This window comes from Notamacropus eugenii, chromosome 6 (genome assembly GCF_028372415.1).
Source record: "Notamacropus eugenii isolate mMacEug1 chromosome 6, mMacEug1.pri_v2, whole genome shotgun sequence".
NCBI classification, from domain to species: Eukaryota; Metazoa; Chordata; class Mammalia; order Diprotodontia; family Macropodidae; genus Notamacropus; species Notamacropus eugenii.
This window is the reverse complement of record NC_092877.1, coordinates 52718469-52736752: the sequence shown is the minus strand read 5'-3', so window position 1 is coordinate 52736752 and position 18284 is coordinate 52718469. Positions and strand designations below refer to the sequence as shown.

The window sequence follows — 18284 nt, the reverse complement described above, 5'->3', positions numbered from 1 at the left end:
CAGACCATGAGCAAAGCCTTGGTCTGCTGTTTCCACGGTATAATAGAAAAAATGTAGGAAAATACTTTATAACTGTATAAATGTGAATGATTATAGTCAGCATGACATGTAGAACACTGCTAAAGTTCCTCTGAGCTGCGGGCAATCAGGGATATTCTGAAGCCTTTTACCAGAGCTGGGCTCTGCTCGAAGAAGGTATCTGGGGTAAATCTGAGCCAGTACACACATCTTTGGCTTAGTCCCAGGAACCTGGCATATCACTGGAGCTGGCAGTGAGAAAGAATGTGCAGATACAACTGAAATGAGAAGAGACCAAGCCATGGAGAAGAACATGGGCTAAGGTAATCCCATGGTTCCTCCAGCCCAACTCTCCCAGAGTCTAGATGAAACAACTTACTTTTATAGGATACTTATTGCCACTTATAGGATACATAAAGCACAAAAAGTGCTTTATATGCACTAACCCATCAGACAGCTCAGTAAGAGACAGACAAGGGAATATCCTGAATAGATGAAAGAGCTGAGTACCAGGGGAATGACTGGTTGGGACTTACAGGGTTAATAAGCAGAAAGTTAGGAACTCAGTCTAGGTCTCTGGCCTCCAAGTCCAAGGCTCTTTCTACAATGCTATAATAAATCAAGTTCCTCTCTAAATTATTAATTTTTTAAGTAAAATTCCAAACCATGCGTTATAAGGATATTAGCCCAGAAAAGACAAGATGGTAGGCAGAGGCCAACATAGCCATTTATATTCAGGTATCTGAAGAGCTATTTGACTAGATTTGTATTATTTGGCCATAGAAGCAGAACTAAGATCAAAAGTCAAGATATGAAAAAGGAAAATCTTCCCAACAATTAGAACCCTTAAAAAAAAGGCTGCCTAGGGAGGTTATTAGGTAATAAACTCCACAGGATCATAGATTGAGAGCTGGAAGGGGCCTTAAGTGGCCATAGAGTCCAACTTCTTTATTTTACAGATGAGGAAACTGAGGACCAGAAGTTAAATGACCAGTCCAAGGTCACATAAAAAGTATCAGAAGTAGGAGTTGAACCCGGGTCCTCTGACTCAAAAATCTGCATTCTTTTCACTTTAGCACAGCTAGAAAGTTACTTGGAAATGTCACAAAAGTGCTTTCTATAGACATGGATACAGATGGGCACAGCTCTATGAGGTACTTTTCCCATTCCGAGATTCTGAGTCTCTGTCAATTACCTGCTTGCTCTAAACACTGGCTGTCTTCTTTGTACTGAGATCATTAGTAATAATAAAAAACTCATACTTCAGTGGTATTTCACAATTCACTGAATACTTCCATTATAATACTGATAGGTAGATAGTTCCAAGTATTATTACCCCTGTTTTACAGGGAACTGAGGAAACTGAGGCTCAAAGAGGCTGACTCACCCAAGATCACATAGCTCATTAGTAAGTATAAGAGCCAATATTAGAGCCCAGCAGTTCTGAAAACAAGCTCTGTCCTCTTTCTATTCCATCATGCTTCTTCTCTTCTAATTATTAATAACTGACCCATATAAGCCTTTAAAGTTAAAGTTCTCTTCCATGCCTTAGCTCACAAGAACCTTACAATAACTGATGGGGGAGGTAGTACCCTTAGGGACTTTGTAGATGAGGAAACAGGCTCAGCGGTAAAACGACCCTGTCTCAGGTCACTGCCCTGCTAAGTAGCAAAATCCAGGAAGGGCTGCCAATGCCAACACCTCCCTCCCTCTTCAGTCAGGGGAAGGGGCAAAGAGAGGAAAGGAGAGGGAGAGGCAGAGAGAGAGAGACCTTCACAAGAACAAAGGTTCACTAGCTTTTGCTTTGAACTTCACCCTAGGTTGTGGGCTGAAGTTTTTTTAAAACCTAAAATTTACCCAAGGACATATTTCACTGAAATTGAACCAGAAAACCAGTCTGGCTCCAGTGGTACATAGCCTACTCAGACAGTAAATAGACAGGAAAACCCCTCCTCATTCCTAGGGGGAAACAGACCCAAGACATGAAGTGAAACTACTCCCTACCTACACACACTCACACACACACCCATTCATTGCTCTTTTTTAAGGGCTGCTTTAATTGTGATGAAACCTGCTGGAGGAAACTAGTTTTTAATGAAAGGTGTTTTATGACAGAAGAGCTTTCAGGGACTACCACTATCCAGTCATATGGGCTTGTAAAAGAAAAAAATAATAATATTGTACTCCATGTTACAGGCAGAAATCTGTTAGAAGCAATTTTTATTAATTTAACATTAATCTAAATTCAAATACTGTTCTGCTTAGAGAGCAATATCCAAATTAGCAGAGTGTCCTCATGCCCTCAGACATGTTTCTTTCCTTCTTTTTTAAATTACTTTATTTGTTTTCAGTGTTCTACAATCACTTCCATATATCTTAGATTTTTTCCCCTTCCTCCCCACCCTTTTCTCCAACCTCCCTACTTCCTCCCCTCGGACATGTTTCTAATACAACATTTTGAAGTAATATTTATAGGAATCTTCAACAAGGCATATTTTATTTACACAATTTAGAATTAACATTCTGTTTCAATTAACAGAACCAAAGTCACTCAAGTTTTCCTTGGAAAGCTCCAGGAGAATCAGTGTTCTAAAACGACCCATTGCCCATGACTATTTCTCTTAAGGGTTACCCCCAAGCTGGTCACAAGTGACCAGTAGAAATTAAAGGGATTTCCTCCCTCTGAGGATACCCTAACCTCTTCAGGAAAAGACAGGTATAATCTAGAATAGGTCATTATTCTGATTAAGAAAAGGATGGGGGCAAATGATGTTCTTAACTTCTCTAAATTATGTTTACCATCCTTAATCCATTTTCTGGGGCTTAAGAGTTCCTTCTTGACCTTTTACACACTTTCCAGAAGAGAAAGGGGATAGGCTTAAGAGGGGAAGAGAAGGGAAATAAATATTTTTGTAGCATCTACTATGTGCCAGATAGTGCTAAGCACTTTACAAATAGTACCTCATTTGATTCCCATGATAATCCTTAAAGGTAGGTGTTGTTATTATTCCTATTTTATGGTTGATGAAACTGAATCAAACAGAGGTTAAGTGACTTGTCTAGGGTCACATAGCTAAGTAGGCATCTGAGTCTGGATTTGAATTCAAGAAAATGAATCTTCTAGTGCCAGCATTATATACACAATATACACAGTGCCACCTAGCTACTCTTGACCTTGTTACCACACGAATTAACTACCTATGTGACAACAGGCAAATACCCATCTGATCTTCAGTTTCCTTTCTGTAAAATGAAGATAGTGACAGGGCAACATCAGTGTACCACCCGGAAAACAGCCAAGGCCTGCAGTCCCTGGGACAAGCAGCCTGGGACAGTGTTCCTTCCACACAGGGAGAAGAGATCAAATTTAAAAGAAAAGGGAAAAGGCCAAAAAAGATAAGCAAAAAAATAACAAAAAGAATCTAATCATAGAAAGTTATTATGGTGACAGGGAAGATCATCAAGACACAAACTCAGAAGAGGACAACAATGTTAAAACACTTATGGGCAAAACCCTAAAGAAAAATGGGAAGTGGACTTAGGCCTAAAAAGAACTCCTGGAAGAGCTGGAAAAGGAAGTTAAAAATCCTATGAGGGGTTGAAGAAAAACTGGAAAAAGAAATGACAGTGATGCAAGAGAATTATGAAAAAAAAAACTAAGCAACCTGAAAAAAGAAAACAATTTAAACAACCTAAAAAGTAGAATTAACCAAATGCAAAAGAAAATACAAAAATCCTCTTAAGAAAACAACTTTAAAAGTACAATTAGTCAAAGAGAAAAGAAAGTACAAAAGCTAATTGAGGAAAACTACTCTTTAAAAGTTAGAATTGGGAAAGTGGAAGCTGATGGCTATATGAGACATTAAGAATCAATCAAACAAATTCAAAAGAATGAACAAAATAGCAGAAAATGTAAAATACCTCATGGGAAAAAACAAATGACCTGAAAAATAGATCTAGCAAAGACAATATCAGAGTCACTGAACTACCTGAAAGCTATAATCAAAAGGTGGACCTGGACAGTATCTTTTAGGAAATTATCAAGGAAAACTACCCTGATAGCACGGAACCAGATGGCAAAATGGGCACTGGAACAATCCAACACTCACCTCAGGAAAGAGATCCCAAATAAAACCTCCAAGGATCATCATAGCCAAATTTCAGAACTATCAGGTCAAGGAAAAAATACTATGTGGCCAAAAAGAAACACTTCAAGTACTGAAGGGTCACAATCAGGATTACATAGGACTTAGCAGTTGGAACATTAAAAGATGGAGGTCATGGAACATTATATTCCAGAATGCAAAGGAGCTAGGACTACAACCAAGAATCAATTACCTGGTGAAATTAAGCACAATACATCAAGAGGAAAAATGATAATTCAATGAAATAGAAGGATTTCAAGCTTTCATAAGGAGAATGCCAGAATTAAGCCAAAAATTTGATCCCCAATATCAAATTCAAGAGAAGGATAACAGGTAAAAGAGGAAAGAAAATATAAGGGGTTCAACAGAACTAACCTGTTTATATCCCTACATGGGAAGGTAATACTTGTAATTGTTAAAAATTGTATAACTAATAGTACAGCTAGAAGAAATACACATAGAGAGGATGGTATAAGGTGAATTTGTGGAAATGACATAAAAAAATGATTAAGGAATGAGAAAGAAAAGTACACTGGGCCCAGTAGGAAGGGAGAGGTAGAATGGGGTAAATTATTTCACATGAAGAAGAGCAAAAGACATACTACAGTGGAAGGGAAGATGGGAGGATGGACCATCGGTATTGGTTGAATCTTACTCTCATCAGTATTGGCTCAAAGAGGGAATAATATACACAAACAGTTGAATATAGAAATTTAGCTTGCCCCACAAGGAAGTAGAAGGGGAGGAGATTAAGTAAAGAGGTAGATGAACAGACAAAAGGGAGGAAAGATCAGGGGAGGTGGTAGAACAGAAATAAAACATTCGTGAGGAGGGAAAGGGTGAAGGGAGATAGAGAGGACAAACAGGAAGAAAAATAGGATAGAAGGAAATACACAGTAATCATAACTGTGAATGTGAATGGGATGAACTCTCCCATAAAATGGAAGCAGAGAGCAGAGTGGATGAAAAACTAGAATCCTACAACATGTTATTTACAAGAAATACACTTGAAACAGAGAGACACACATATAGTAAAGTTAAGGGGCTAGAGCAGAATGCTTCAGCTGGAATAAAAATAAAAGCAGGGTAGCAATCCTGATCTTAGACAAAGTAAAAGAAAAAATAGACTTAATTTAAAGAGATAAGGAAGGAAACTACATCTTGCTAAAAGGTACCCTAGACAATAAAGCAATATCAATACTAAAAATATATGCACCAAGTGTTATACCATTCAAATTCTTAAAGGAAAAGCTAAGTGAGTATAGGCATGATGAAATTTAAAAAAGATAATTTTGACTATATCAAAATAAAATACTTTTGTACAAACAAGCTACCACAAGCAAGATTAAAAGGAAAGCAGAAACTGGAAAACAATCTGTACAGCAAATGCCTCTGATAAAGGCTTTATTTCTGGAATATACAGGGAACTGAGTCAAATTTATTAAAAAACAAGCCATTCTCCAATTGATAAATGGTCAAAGGGTTTGAACAGGCAGTTTTCAGAAGAAGAAATCAAAGCTATCTATAGGCATATTAAGTTCTCTTAATCACTTTTCACTAGAAAAATGCAAATAATAACTCTGAGGTACCACCTCACATCTATTAGATTGGCTAATATGACAGAAAAGGAAAATGATAAATGTTGGAGAGGATGTGGGAAAATTGGGACATTAACGCATTGTTTGACAAGTTGTAACCTGATTCAACCATTCCGGAGAGCAATTTGGAACTATGCCCAAAGGACAACCAAACTGTGCATACACTTTGATCCAGCAATACCATTACTAGGTCTGTATCCCAAAGAGATCACAAAAAAGGGAAAAGGACCTACATGTGCAAAAATATTTATAGCAGCCCTTTCTTTTCATGGTCGCAAAATAATGAAAATTGAGGGGATTCCCATCAGTTGGGTAATGGCTGAGCAAATTGTGGTATATGAATATAAAGGAATATTATTGTGCAATAAGAAATGATGAACAGGCAGATTTCAGAAATACCTGGAAAGACTTGCATGAAATAAAGCAGAATGGAGTGAGCAGAATCAGGAGAACGTTGTATACATTATCAGCAATATTGTATGATGATCAACTATGACTGACTTAGCTTTTCTCAGGAATACAATGATCCAAGACTATTTCAAAAAACTCACGATGGAAAATGCTATCCACATCCAAAGAAAGAACTGATGGGAGTCTCAAATGCAGTTCAAAAGCATACTGTTTTCACTTTCTTTGTTTTTTTTCCCCATTCTGTTACTTCTTTCACAACTGTGACTAATAGGGAAATATGTTGAACATGATAGTTCATGTATAAGCTATATCAAATTGCCTATCATTTGCAGAAGAGGAGAGGGAAAGGAGAGAGGAAAAAAATTTGGAATTCAAAATCTTATAAAAATGAATGCTAAAAATTGTCTTGACATATAATTGGGGAAAAATACTATAAAAATGGGAGAGGGGGAATGGATAGCAATACCTGTCTTACTACTACCATGAGCAAGTCCAAGGGGCTAATCAAGTAATAAGTAACAGTAACCAGCTTCAAAATTTACATATTGCTTCCTGGATATTTTAAAGAAATAATTATAAAGATGCTGGAGTAGACCTGCTGTAGCTCTCTCTATATAGCTCATAAAATACCTGTAAAAAATGACTCTAAGCAAATTTTAGAGCAGCAGAAGCCACAAAATGACAGTGAAGGAAATGTCCAGCCCAAGACAGCCTGGAAGGCCACCAGGAAAGATCTATTGCACTAGTCTCGGAGCAGAGCGCAGCCCAGCCTTGGTATGCGGCATGGACAGAACTGGAGCAGGCTTCAGGGACAGGACTGGAGAAGGGTGCAGAATCCCAGGCAGGAGCTGTGATTCCCAGATCCCTCAACCCACAAACACCAAAGACAGCTTCAAAGGTCAGTGAGAAAGCTCTTTTCTGTGTGTGAGAAGGGAGCAGGGTCCTGCCCTAGCCCTGGCAGCTGCATTATCCATTTCTGGAGCCCTTGGCCTAAAGACCCTGGGGGAATCAAGTAGCTGATCTGAATCTCAGTCCTGAGTGGTGGCGCTGGGGTGAGGAGGAGCACTGATGTGGTAGAACTGGAGGAAGTTGCGGAGAGGGAACCCTACTTGCAGATTCTGGCCAGAAAAGTTTGTGGTTATTTCCAGGCCAGAGCACAGGCCAGGAGAGGAGTAAACTCCTCTCCCTTGATTGTGCCACCTTGGAGGAACTGGGAAGTTACAGGTCCCTAGAGTATACCCTCCACTTGACAAAGGATTCAAAAATCAAGTAACTGGCTAGGAAAATGCAGAAGGTTACTTTCTTGGGTGAACAGGTATTTTCCTCCATCCTTTCAGATGAGGAAGAACAAAACATACCATTAGAGAAAGCCATCAAAGTCAAGGCTTCTTCACTCAAAACCTTCAAAATAAATTTTCTATGGCCTCAGGCCATGGAAGAGCTCAAAAAAGATTTTGAAAATCAAGTAAGAGAGGTGGAGGAAAAACTGGGAAGAGAAATGAGAGAGATGCAAGAATAGCATGAAAAGTGAGTCAACAGTTTGCTAAAGGAGACCCTAAAAAATGCTGAAGAAAATAACACCTTTAAAAATAGACTAACCCAAATGGCAAAAGAGGTCCAAAAAGCCAATGAGGAGAAAAATGCTTTCAAAAGCAGAATTAGCAAAATGGAAAAGGAGATTCAAAAGCTCACTGAAGAAAATAGCTCTTTAAAAATTAGAATGGAGCAGATGGAAGCTAATGACTTTATGAGAAACCAAGAAATTACAAAACAAAACCAAAACAATGAAAAAATTTAAGATAATGTGAAGTATCTCGTTGGAAAAACAACTGACCTGGAAAATAAACCCAGGAGAGGCAATTTAAAAATTATGGGACTACCTGAAAGCCATAATCAAAAGAAAGAGCCTAGACATCATCTTTCATGAAATTGTCAAGGAAAACTACTTTGATATTCTAGAACCAGAGGGTAAAATAAACATTGAAAGAATGCACTGATCACCTCCTGAAAGAGATCCAAAAAGAGAAACTCCTAAGAACATTGTGGCCAAATTCCAGAGTTCCCAGGTCAAGGAGAAAATATTGTAAGCAGCTAGAAAGAAACAATTCGAGTATTGTGGAAATACAATCAGGATAACACAAGGTCTAGCAGTTTCTACATTAAGGGATTGAAGGGTGTGGAATATGATATTCCAGAAGTCAAGGGAACTAGGATTAAAACCAGGAATCACCTACCCAGCAAAACTGAGTATAGACTTCAGGGGAAAAAATTGTCATTCAATTAAATAGAGGACTTTCAAGCATTCTTGATGAAATGATCAGAGCTGAAAAGAAAATGTAACTTTGAAACACAAGAATCAAGAGAAGCATGAAAAGATAAACAGGAAAGAGAAATCATAAGCAACTTACTAAAGTGAAACTGTTTACATTCCTACATGGAAAGATAATATTTGTAACTCTTGAAACTTTTCTCACTATCTGGGTAGTTGGTGGGGTTATGTACATACATACACACACACACACAGAGCACAAGGTGAGTTTAATAGGAAGGGATCATATCTAAAAAAAATAAAATTAAGGAGTGAGAGAGGAATATATTGAGAGGAGAAAGGGAGAAATGGAATGGGGCAAATTATCTCTCATAAAAGAGGCAAGGAAAAGCTTTTTCAATGGAGGGGAAAAGAGGGGGGAGGTGAGAGGGAAAAAGTGAAACTTACTCTTATCATATTTGGCTCAAGGAAGGAATAACATGCACCCTCAGTTTGGTATGAAAATCTATCTTGCACTACAGGAAAGTAGGGGAGAAGTGGATAAGCAGGGTGGGGGGGATGATGGAAGGGAGGGTAAATGGGAGGAGGCAGCAATTAGAAGCAAATACTCTTGGGCAAGGACAAGATCAAACAAAAGAATAGAAGAAATGGGGGCAGGATAGGATAGAGGGAAATATACTTAGTCTTTCATAACATGACTATTGTGCAAGTCCTTTGCATCACTACACATGTATGGTCTATATTGAATTGCTTGCCTTCTTAGTGGGGATAGGAGGAAGGGAGAGAAGTTGGAACTCAAAGTTTTGGGAGTGAATGCTGAGAATTGTTTTGGCATGCAACTGGGAAATAAATACAGATGATAGGGTATAGAAATCTATCTTGCCCTACAAGAAAAGAGAGAAGATGGGCAAAAGGGATGGGTGTGATAGAAGGGAGGGCAGATTGGGGGAAGGGGTAATGAGAATGCATGGTGTCTTGGGATGGGGAAAGGGAAGAGATGGGGAGAAAATTTGGAACTCAAAATCTTGTGGAAATGAATGTTGAAAACTAAAAATAAATTAAAGTTTAAAAAAAGATATAGTTATTGCTATCCCAGACAGATGTCCAACCAGCTTCTGCCTGAACACTCCCATTGAAAGGGAGCTCATTCTACTGTTAAATAGCCCTGACTGTAAGAATCCTAATATTAAGTCAGAATCAATCCAATGGAGGGTCATGATAAAGGGAGTGACATGGTCAGTCCTGTGATTGAGAAAAGCCACTTGGCAGTTGTGTGGAGAATAGTCTAGAAATGGGAAAGATTAGAAGAATGGAGACCTTTCAGAAGGCAATTGCCAGAATCCAAGAAAAGGGTGTTATGAGAACATTAGTGGTATGCATGTGAGTGGGGAAAAAGCGGGGCATGTAAGAGATGCTGTGAAGGCAGAAAGAATCAAGGAGACCTAGCAACTGACTGCACATAGGGAGGGAGGGAGAGTAAAAAATAGAGAATAGACCCTGGAAAGAATACAGAACTATTTAATTCCTATTTGCTTTTGTTTTCTTTCCTAAGAAAAATTATTATTAATCTGATAAGGGCAGAATAAAGATGGTTAATAAAGAGTTGAAATCAAAGGAGACAATGAACACTCACATTACCTCAATGACCAAGTCATCAATCCTAAATGAACTATATCCTGGAAGGTGAAAAGTGTTGACAGATGTGATTCCGGAGATACTATCAATGATTTTCAAAAATCAGTGGGAAATGGGAGAGATTCCCAGAATTGGAGAAGGACAAATGATTTTTAAAAAGATCAAAGCAAATGAGGTCTAGAAATCAGTAGTGTCAAACTCAAGTAGAAACCAGGCCACTAATTGGTACATAAAGGTCCATGTGCCAGAATATTGACTTAGTTTTAAAATGTAATGTTATGTTTTGTAGTACTTTTATTTATTTTGCTAAATATTTCCCAATAACATTTTCATTTGGTTAGGCTGCACTCATGAGTGTTGCTGGCTACATGCCACTTCCTCTGTGTTTGACACCTGGGCTGTAAGATTTAAGCCAGCAAGCTTGATGTTAATTCTTGACAAAATTCTAAAATGTATTATTAAAGTTTAGATGTTTAGGGAACATCTCAAAAAAGGAAGAACTAATCACAAAGAGACAACATGGCTTCATCATCAGCAAGTCATGCCAGACTAACCTTGTTTCCTTTTTTTGTGGGGGGACTGGGTTATTAGATCTGTAGATGATGGGAACTCTATAAATACAAGGTCCTTAATTTCAGTAAAGTATTTGACAAAGACATGCTATCTCCATGAGTAAGAAGAGTTGTGGGCTCCCTGACAATACAGTTATATGTATTAGGAACTACTGAACGATCTTACACCCATATTCTACCAGAAGATATAAATGGATATATGACCTAGATAAATAAAAAAAGGTCAAATTATTTTTTTTTAATTAGAGAATGGAAGGGGGTACTTTGCACAACTATAATTGAGGGAGAAATTCTTAACTAAATAAAGGATGAAAATGATGATGAAAAATAAAATACAATTTTTATTCTATCAAATTCAAGTTTTTGCATGAATAAAATCAATGCAACTGGAAGATAAATTGCAGTTATTTGGGGTAAAGCATAGCAAATAGTTCTAATAAAGATAGGAAACCCAAGATATATAGGGAATTCAGAACAAGAGCCTTTCCCCTAGGCCTTCTTTTATCTCAATTCTTACCTTACCCTTAGTCATTGAATGAGTATTGTCCCAGGCAAACTGAGACCTGAGAAAGACCTTAATTTAGAAAGGTCAAAGTTGCCCACTGCAGGGCCACACCAGTCATCTGGACTTTGTTTTGCCACTGGACTTCAATGACACTAGAGGAGAGAATGAGGTTGATAAGGTTATGCAGCTCTTCCTCCCTTAAATCCAGGCCATGAACAAGCTGAGACATCACCTTCATGATGTCATCAGTCCTCCTGGAGAATGAAGGACAAAGGACTAGTAGTGAAAGGATATGACTAGGCAGTTTTCAAAAGAAGAAATGCAATCTCTTCACAACCATATAAAAGAAAGCTATAAATCCTAATAGGAGAAATGTAAATTTTTTACATCACAGTCATCAGATTGTCAAAGGTAACAAAACATGATCTATTGACGGGACTATGGAAGACAGGAAGACTAACGTATTCTCAGCAGAGCTATGAACTGGTCCAACCATTCTGCAAAAGTCTGGAATTGTACCAGAAAAGTCACTAAATTGTACATACTCTTTGACCCAGTGATATCACTACTAGGCATACATCCCAAGAAGGTTAAGCACTTAAGAGAAACATCCTATATATACAAAAATATTTATAGTATTTTTATATTTTATTATATTTATTTCCCAATAAATATATATATTTACTATATTTCTAATATATATTTATATTTTATAGTAGCAAAGAAATGGAAGCAAAATTGGTGTTCATCAATTGTAGGATGACCTATCTGACATTCGAAGCTCTTCAACATCTTCCTTCCCACCCACCCCCATAGTCTTCCATCCTTGCTCTTTCTAGAACAAGACACTCCATCATTCTGCTTCCGGCATTTTCACTGGCTGTCCCCATGCCTGGAATATTCTCACTGCTCATCCTCTACCTCCTTGATTGCTCAGCTTCCTTCTGATGCCCGCTTAATTTCAGTGATTTCTTTCTGATTACTTCCTATTTATTCTATAGAGAGCTTGTTTATTTTCTTCCCCATTAGATTGTGAACTTCTAAAAGGTTGCTGTTCAGTCGTGTCCAGCTCTTTGGGGGTCTTCTTGGCAGAGATACTGAAGCGGTTTGCCATTTCCTTCTCCAGTTCATTTTACAGATGAGGAATTGGAAGAGTTAAGTGATGTGCCCAAGGTCACACAGCTACTAAGTATCTGAGGCTAGATTTGAACTCAGGAAGATGAGTCTTCATTCTGTTAGGCCTAGCGTCATCCACTGTGTCACCCAGCTCTTTTTGTCTTTCTTGCTATCCCCAGCACTTAGCACAACAGTAGGTAAAGGGACTGGCACAGAGCAGGTGCTTATTGACAGCCTCAGAATCTGGCCCACAATAATCCTACTTTAGACTCAGCCATTAACAAGCAGTGAGACCTTGGGCAAATCTTAGGAAAATTGAAAGAATTTACCTAATTCTAATCTAATCCCCACACTTTATTGATAAGGAAACAAAAGATCTACATTTGGACATGCCTTGAGGCCACCCAGCTAAGGTAGATGAGCTAGGATTCAATTCCAGGAGTTATTGACCTTTTCTCAGTCCCAGTAAGACTTCCTGTACTCCCCTGTTCAATATGAATAAATTCTAGAATTTACCAGGTATGTGCACACAAGAAATAGAGATTAACTTTTCATAAGGAAAACTATTTGGTATATAGCCTTTTTTCCTCTTCACTAGCACTACTTCTAGAATATAGTTATTTATAATATAGTTATCTATAAAATATTCTCCATTCCCCTTTGGCAGGATTCTCATACTCCTTGGAGGTTCACGTACCCTAGGTTGGGAACCCTTGCACTACACCAAGTCCCAAGTAAATTGGGAGTACTAATACACCATTTCCTGGTCCCCCTTAATGCTGGTTAATACCTTCTTTCAGAGATCATCTCCACTTTAGCCTGTATTTTGTTTATACATGATCGCTTTCATGCTTTCTTCCCCATTATACCGTAAGTTCCTTGAAGGCTGGGACTGTTTTGTGCCTTGCTTTGTATCCAGAGTTTAGTACAGTGTCTGAAACATAATAGTTGTTCAGTCATCTTCAGTCATGTCCAACTCTTCATGACCCCATTTGGGGGTTTTTTGGGCAAAGACACTAGAGTGGTTTGCCATTTCTTTCTCCGGCTCATTTTTTGGGCAAAGACACTAGAGTGGTTTGCCATTTCTTTCTCCGGCTCATTTTATAGATGAGAAAATTGAGGCAAACAGGGTTAAGTGACTTATCCAGGGTCACACAACTAGTAAATACCTGAGACCAGATTTGAACTCAGGAAGATGAGTCTTCCTGACTCCAGGCCTGGCACTCTATAAACTTTAGCACTTAACTGCCCGTGATAAAGTGTTAAAAAAAGTCAAAAGCACCTATTATTCATGCTCAAAGGGAGAGACAACAGATGACATGTACCAAGTGAATCAAACTACTGCCACCACCTTGGCTACTACTAGTGTCCTGGCCCTGTCCAGACCACCAGCCCTACTTCCAGCATAGCCACCATAGCATTACTCTGGGGAGCAACTGTAAACAGGGACTAGCAATGTGCTTTCTTCACGACATTCCTGTAGGTCAGCTAATGCAAATATCCTTATCCCCATTTTATAGATGAGGGCTTGGAGAGGGGAACTGATTTTTCCCAAGGTGGCAAAGTTCTTTAAATGCCAAGGTTCCATATACTGACCCCAAATTCTGTACGTTTTTCACAATGCCTAAATGTCTGAGTCACCTATCCTATCCTCTCCAATATCTATGTCTGAACAAAAGTCTACAAATTTGTTTCCTCTTTAAAATATAGAACATTCTTTTAGAAGCTAAGAGTCTGCTGCAGGACCCAGGCTTCTTTCTAGACCTCTGGCGTTAGCTACAAAGAGCTATAGAGTTGGAGTCTGAGCATCTAGGTTCACATCATTACTGTTTCTTCATAACCTTGGACAAGTCAGCCTTTCTGGGCAGCAGTTTCCATATTTAGATCACAAGAGTGCTGGACTAGATGACCTCTCTCTCTAAATCTATGATCCTCTAAGCCTTCCCTTGTGCCAACTACAAAATAACAGCATGACGGTTTTTTTAAGGTCCCTTCCAGCCATCTATGAATCAATAAATTAGCTGAGATCCCAACACAAGCCATCTCCTGTCTCTCCCTTGGAGCACTTTTGACTTTCTCTAGCACTCTATCACTAACAGTTAGGTGGTGAAGTGAATAAAGAACCAGACCTGGAGTCAGGAAGACTCATCTTCCTGAATTCAAGTCCAGTCTCAGGTACTTACTAACTGTGTGACCCTGGGGCAAGTCACTTAACCTAGTTTGCCTCAGGGATCTGATCAGGAGGGAACTGAGGCAGGCAATTACCTCGTAGAAAAGACTTTAGTCGGCAGAATTACACTTGCCAGCAGCAGCACTAAAGTCAGAGACTGAGGGTAGCACCAGGACACTACAAGTTAGGAGTGAGTCAGTTAATCAATAAACATTTAAGTCCCTACCATGTGCCAGGCACTGTGCTAAGTGCTAGAAGCCATCAGTTTTAGCCTCAGAAAAGGGGAAGAAGTCCCACCCCACCCCCTTCTCCTTTACTGCAAAGGCATTCTACTTCCAAAACTCACATCTTCATAGAATTCAGCTACACTGGGAATAAAATGGGCTTTTGTGGGCTGCCCTGGGACTCCAGCCATAGCTCCAAATCCTGTTGCTAAGGGAATTGTGGTCCAAGTTCCAAACAATTGACTTACAAACAAACTTTTGGAACATGACCTGTTCCCACAACAGGGTCTACAGGCAGTACTGATCTGTAGCAATGCCTTCAAAAGTTTCGCCCACTAAATTAATCTTTTCTTAACAAAAACTAGGCAAACCCGAAGCATTTTCCTAACAAAAACTCAGCAAAGCCAAAGCTCAAACTACTTAATATTCTCTTCTCAGCCCTAGGCTCTTGGCTAGGAGGGGGTGGAGTAGGGGGTGCTGGTCATGGAAAAACCCTCTGAACTTCTTCCAAGGGCCACATAAAGGTGTCACTATTGCCTATTTTGATGAGACATGCAAGCCAAGGGCATAGTTTCCGCAACTGGTTTCAAAAGAGACCAAACACATCAACTGCCAATTCCTTGGTCCTCCCCTAAATAAGGCATGCTTTTCTTTGGGTCAAATCCCAGCCCACAGAAGCAGGCAGTAAGAGAAGGGACCTTAGAGATGATGTGAAAGACAACCTAAATAGCCTTGGCATCCCTGATTCTATTCGAAGGCAGGATCTTCAGGAGCAACATCAAATTCCAAAAAGGGGAGGGGTTACACTACAGAGTTCATCTGAAAGACTGAAAATAAATATTTTGCTGCAGGTCTGCCCTCCACCCTTTTTTTAACTTTTCATCTCTTTGTTAGAAGAGATGGTTTGCTGGGGAAGTGGGGGGTGGGTGGGTGGAGGGAAAAGAGAGGCTATAAAAACAAAAGGATCAAGTTTTAAAAAGAAAGAAAATGAATTGTTCTGAGTTTTAAAAGAAACAATAACCAGTTTTATTCAGTCCATTGACCACATTAGTAAACTAAGCCCACCCAAATGGAGTGTGAAAAGCCATTTAGTATCCATTAGTAGCCATTTTTAGTGCTTTCTCTGTCCTCAAGTTACCTTGTATCTGTTTATATCTGTATACATGTTACATTTCTGACAACGGAGGAGGAGAGAAAGAGGCTGTCTCCTTTTTGTCTTTGTACACCAGGGCTTAGCACAATGCTCTTTACCCAGAGTACAAGCTTTAACAAATATTTGGGTTGACCTCAATCCAGTTCAATGCCCTCAGTTTTACAGAAAAGCAAACAGGTTCTGGAGGCAAAGAGATTCAGCAGGGACAAGAACTGGGATTCATCTCTGATCCCATATGGACTCCCTCGCCAAGCTCAGAAACAACCCTTCTTGGGGATGTCTGGATCTCAGTTGGAAAACGACAGTTCCTCCCCGCTGGAAGTTCCCTACAGTTTTATCTGGCATGAAATCCCTGCAACTAAGCCTGGCCTAGTCCAAACATTCCCACCCTCATTTGACAAAGAAGAAAATTGATAAGAGCGGTCCTTCCTGTAGCTCATCTCTCAACCCTGTAAGGAAGATACGGCAGAACTTATTAACCAGAAGAGGAGACTAACATTAGTATTAACTCCTATTTCTGGGCTTTCTAGGGTCACAGAAAGAAGACAGGACCCCGGGGTCCAGAAGACTTAAGGATTGTTGGCAGGATGCTACTGGGCAACCCTCTTACTGAAGTCTCTCTGGAGTCATTATTTCCCTAAACCTTCATTTTTTCATCTGTAAAATGGGGACAATCATACTTGCACTACTTAAGTGGACTTTAATGAACTTTAATAAGTTTTATAAACTTAATGTAAAACAAGAAAGCACTTTGGAGTTAACACAGCATCTTCTTCACAACAATCCTGTGAGAGGAAGTTTAGGTATTCCTATGTAACAGACAAGGACAGTGAGACTCACAGAGGAGAAATAACTTTCCAGGATCACATAGTAAAGAGAAACAATGTTGTATGTTGGAAAGAGCTGTGGTGTCAGAGGACCTAGATCCTAAAGTCTTGGCTCTGTGAAGTGGATAATTTGCGATCCCTCTCGGGACCTCAGTTTCCCTATCTGTAAAACGAAGAGCTTGGACTAGGTGATCTCTAAAGCCCCGTCCAGTGTGGAAATCTGTGGCAGAGCTGGGGCTCCCAGGCCGGGGGCTCTTTCTGTCACCACCCCCGCTCCCGATTGCAACACCTGGATTCGTGAGAGGAAGGCGCAAAGAGCGACTCCCTGCCCTGCCGAGGCCCCGGGCGTACAGCAGTCGTCACCGGCCAGGCCGGGCCACTCACTCGCGACCTCCCAGCACCGTCCCGGGCCAAAGGGCGTCCGTTCCCCCCAAAGCCAAGCGGCGCACGTGCCGAGCGGGGGGGGCGTGCCTTACCAGGGGCGAGGCTGGGGGCGCCGGGGCGGAGGGCACCTCCTCATCTCCACTGCAGCTCCGGGGGGCGCGTCCTCAGCACCGGGGCTGGCGGCGCACGAGGCAGCGAGCGCCGCTAGACGGGCCCCGAGCTGCAGACTCCGTAAGGAGCAGAGCAGCCTGCAGCCCAGCCCCGCTCCGGCTCGGGCTCCGGCTCGGGCTGCGACTCCGGATCCGGCTGCGACTCCGGATCCGGCTCCGGCTCGGGCTCGGGATCGGGCTCGGGCTCGGGCTCGGGCTCGGGCTCCGGCTCCCGCGCCTCCGCCTCCCAGCCCGCCCCACGGGCCTCCTGCCCCCGCCTCCCTCCCCCTGCCCCAGCCCCTGGCTCCTCCCACACCCACTCCCACTCCCCCGCCTCCGCCCTTAAAGGCGCCCGCTCTTCCCTTTTCCTTGCACCCAAGAGCGAACACGAAATAACTTCAACTGCTGTCTCTTACCCCCTCCCCCACCATCTCCGGCAAATCTAGAGGGAGAGAAATAACTTAAATTTGCATAAGCATTAGACTTTCTCTAGCACTCCCGTATCCGTTAGCTCAGTTAGTTCCCCGAAACCGCCCCGGGAGATAAGTTGATAAATGTTAATACTCCCAGTTTACACCAAGGAAGTTACCTGAGGCAACTTGGTAGAGTGGGAAAGAGTTTGGATGCAGACACTCAAGACCTGGATTCAAATGCCGTCCCTCTCCCACTTTGCTTTTCTGAGCTTTGGGCAAGTTAGTAATTCCTCATGGGTCTTGTTTACTCTTCGGCAAAAAAAAGGTTGGGGGCGTTGGACTGGATCAAACCTAGTGCCCTTTCTAGTTTTCGATCGATGATCCTAGAACCTATGCTGTATAAAGGTAACAGTCACTTGCGCAGTCACCGACAGCTGGGAGGAGAGGAAGCCCAACGTGGTAGAAGATAGAATGTCAGAAACAGAAAGATAGCAAGGGCGTCTGGTCTGTGAATACCTTCTACACCATCCCCAACATGTGCGCGTCCAGTCTTCATCTCCCGCGAAGGGAATTCACTTCCTCCAAAGGCAATGCATTCCACTTTGGGACAGTTTTGGTGGAAAGCCGAAATCTGCCTCTGCAATTTCCACTCATTTCTCCCAGTTCTGTTTTCTGGGATCAAGTGGAAGATTCCT

At 40.9% G+C, this 18284-nt stretch overlaps 1 protein-coding gene across 1 annotated transcript in view; it reads right to left on the bottom strand.

Moving 5' to 3' along the window:
• SH3BP2 (SH3 domain binding protein 2) overlaps positions 1-17244 on the bottom strand; it is a 100735-nt gene extending 83491 nt beyond the window's left edge. Inside the window, exon 1 of the mRNA XM_072620053.1 lies at positions 17120-17244. The gene's annotated coding sequence lies outside the window, so the exon portion shown is untranslated. The remainder of the gene's footprint in view (positions 1-17119) is intronic.
• Positions 17245-18284: the final 1040 nt, after the last annotated feature.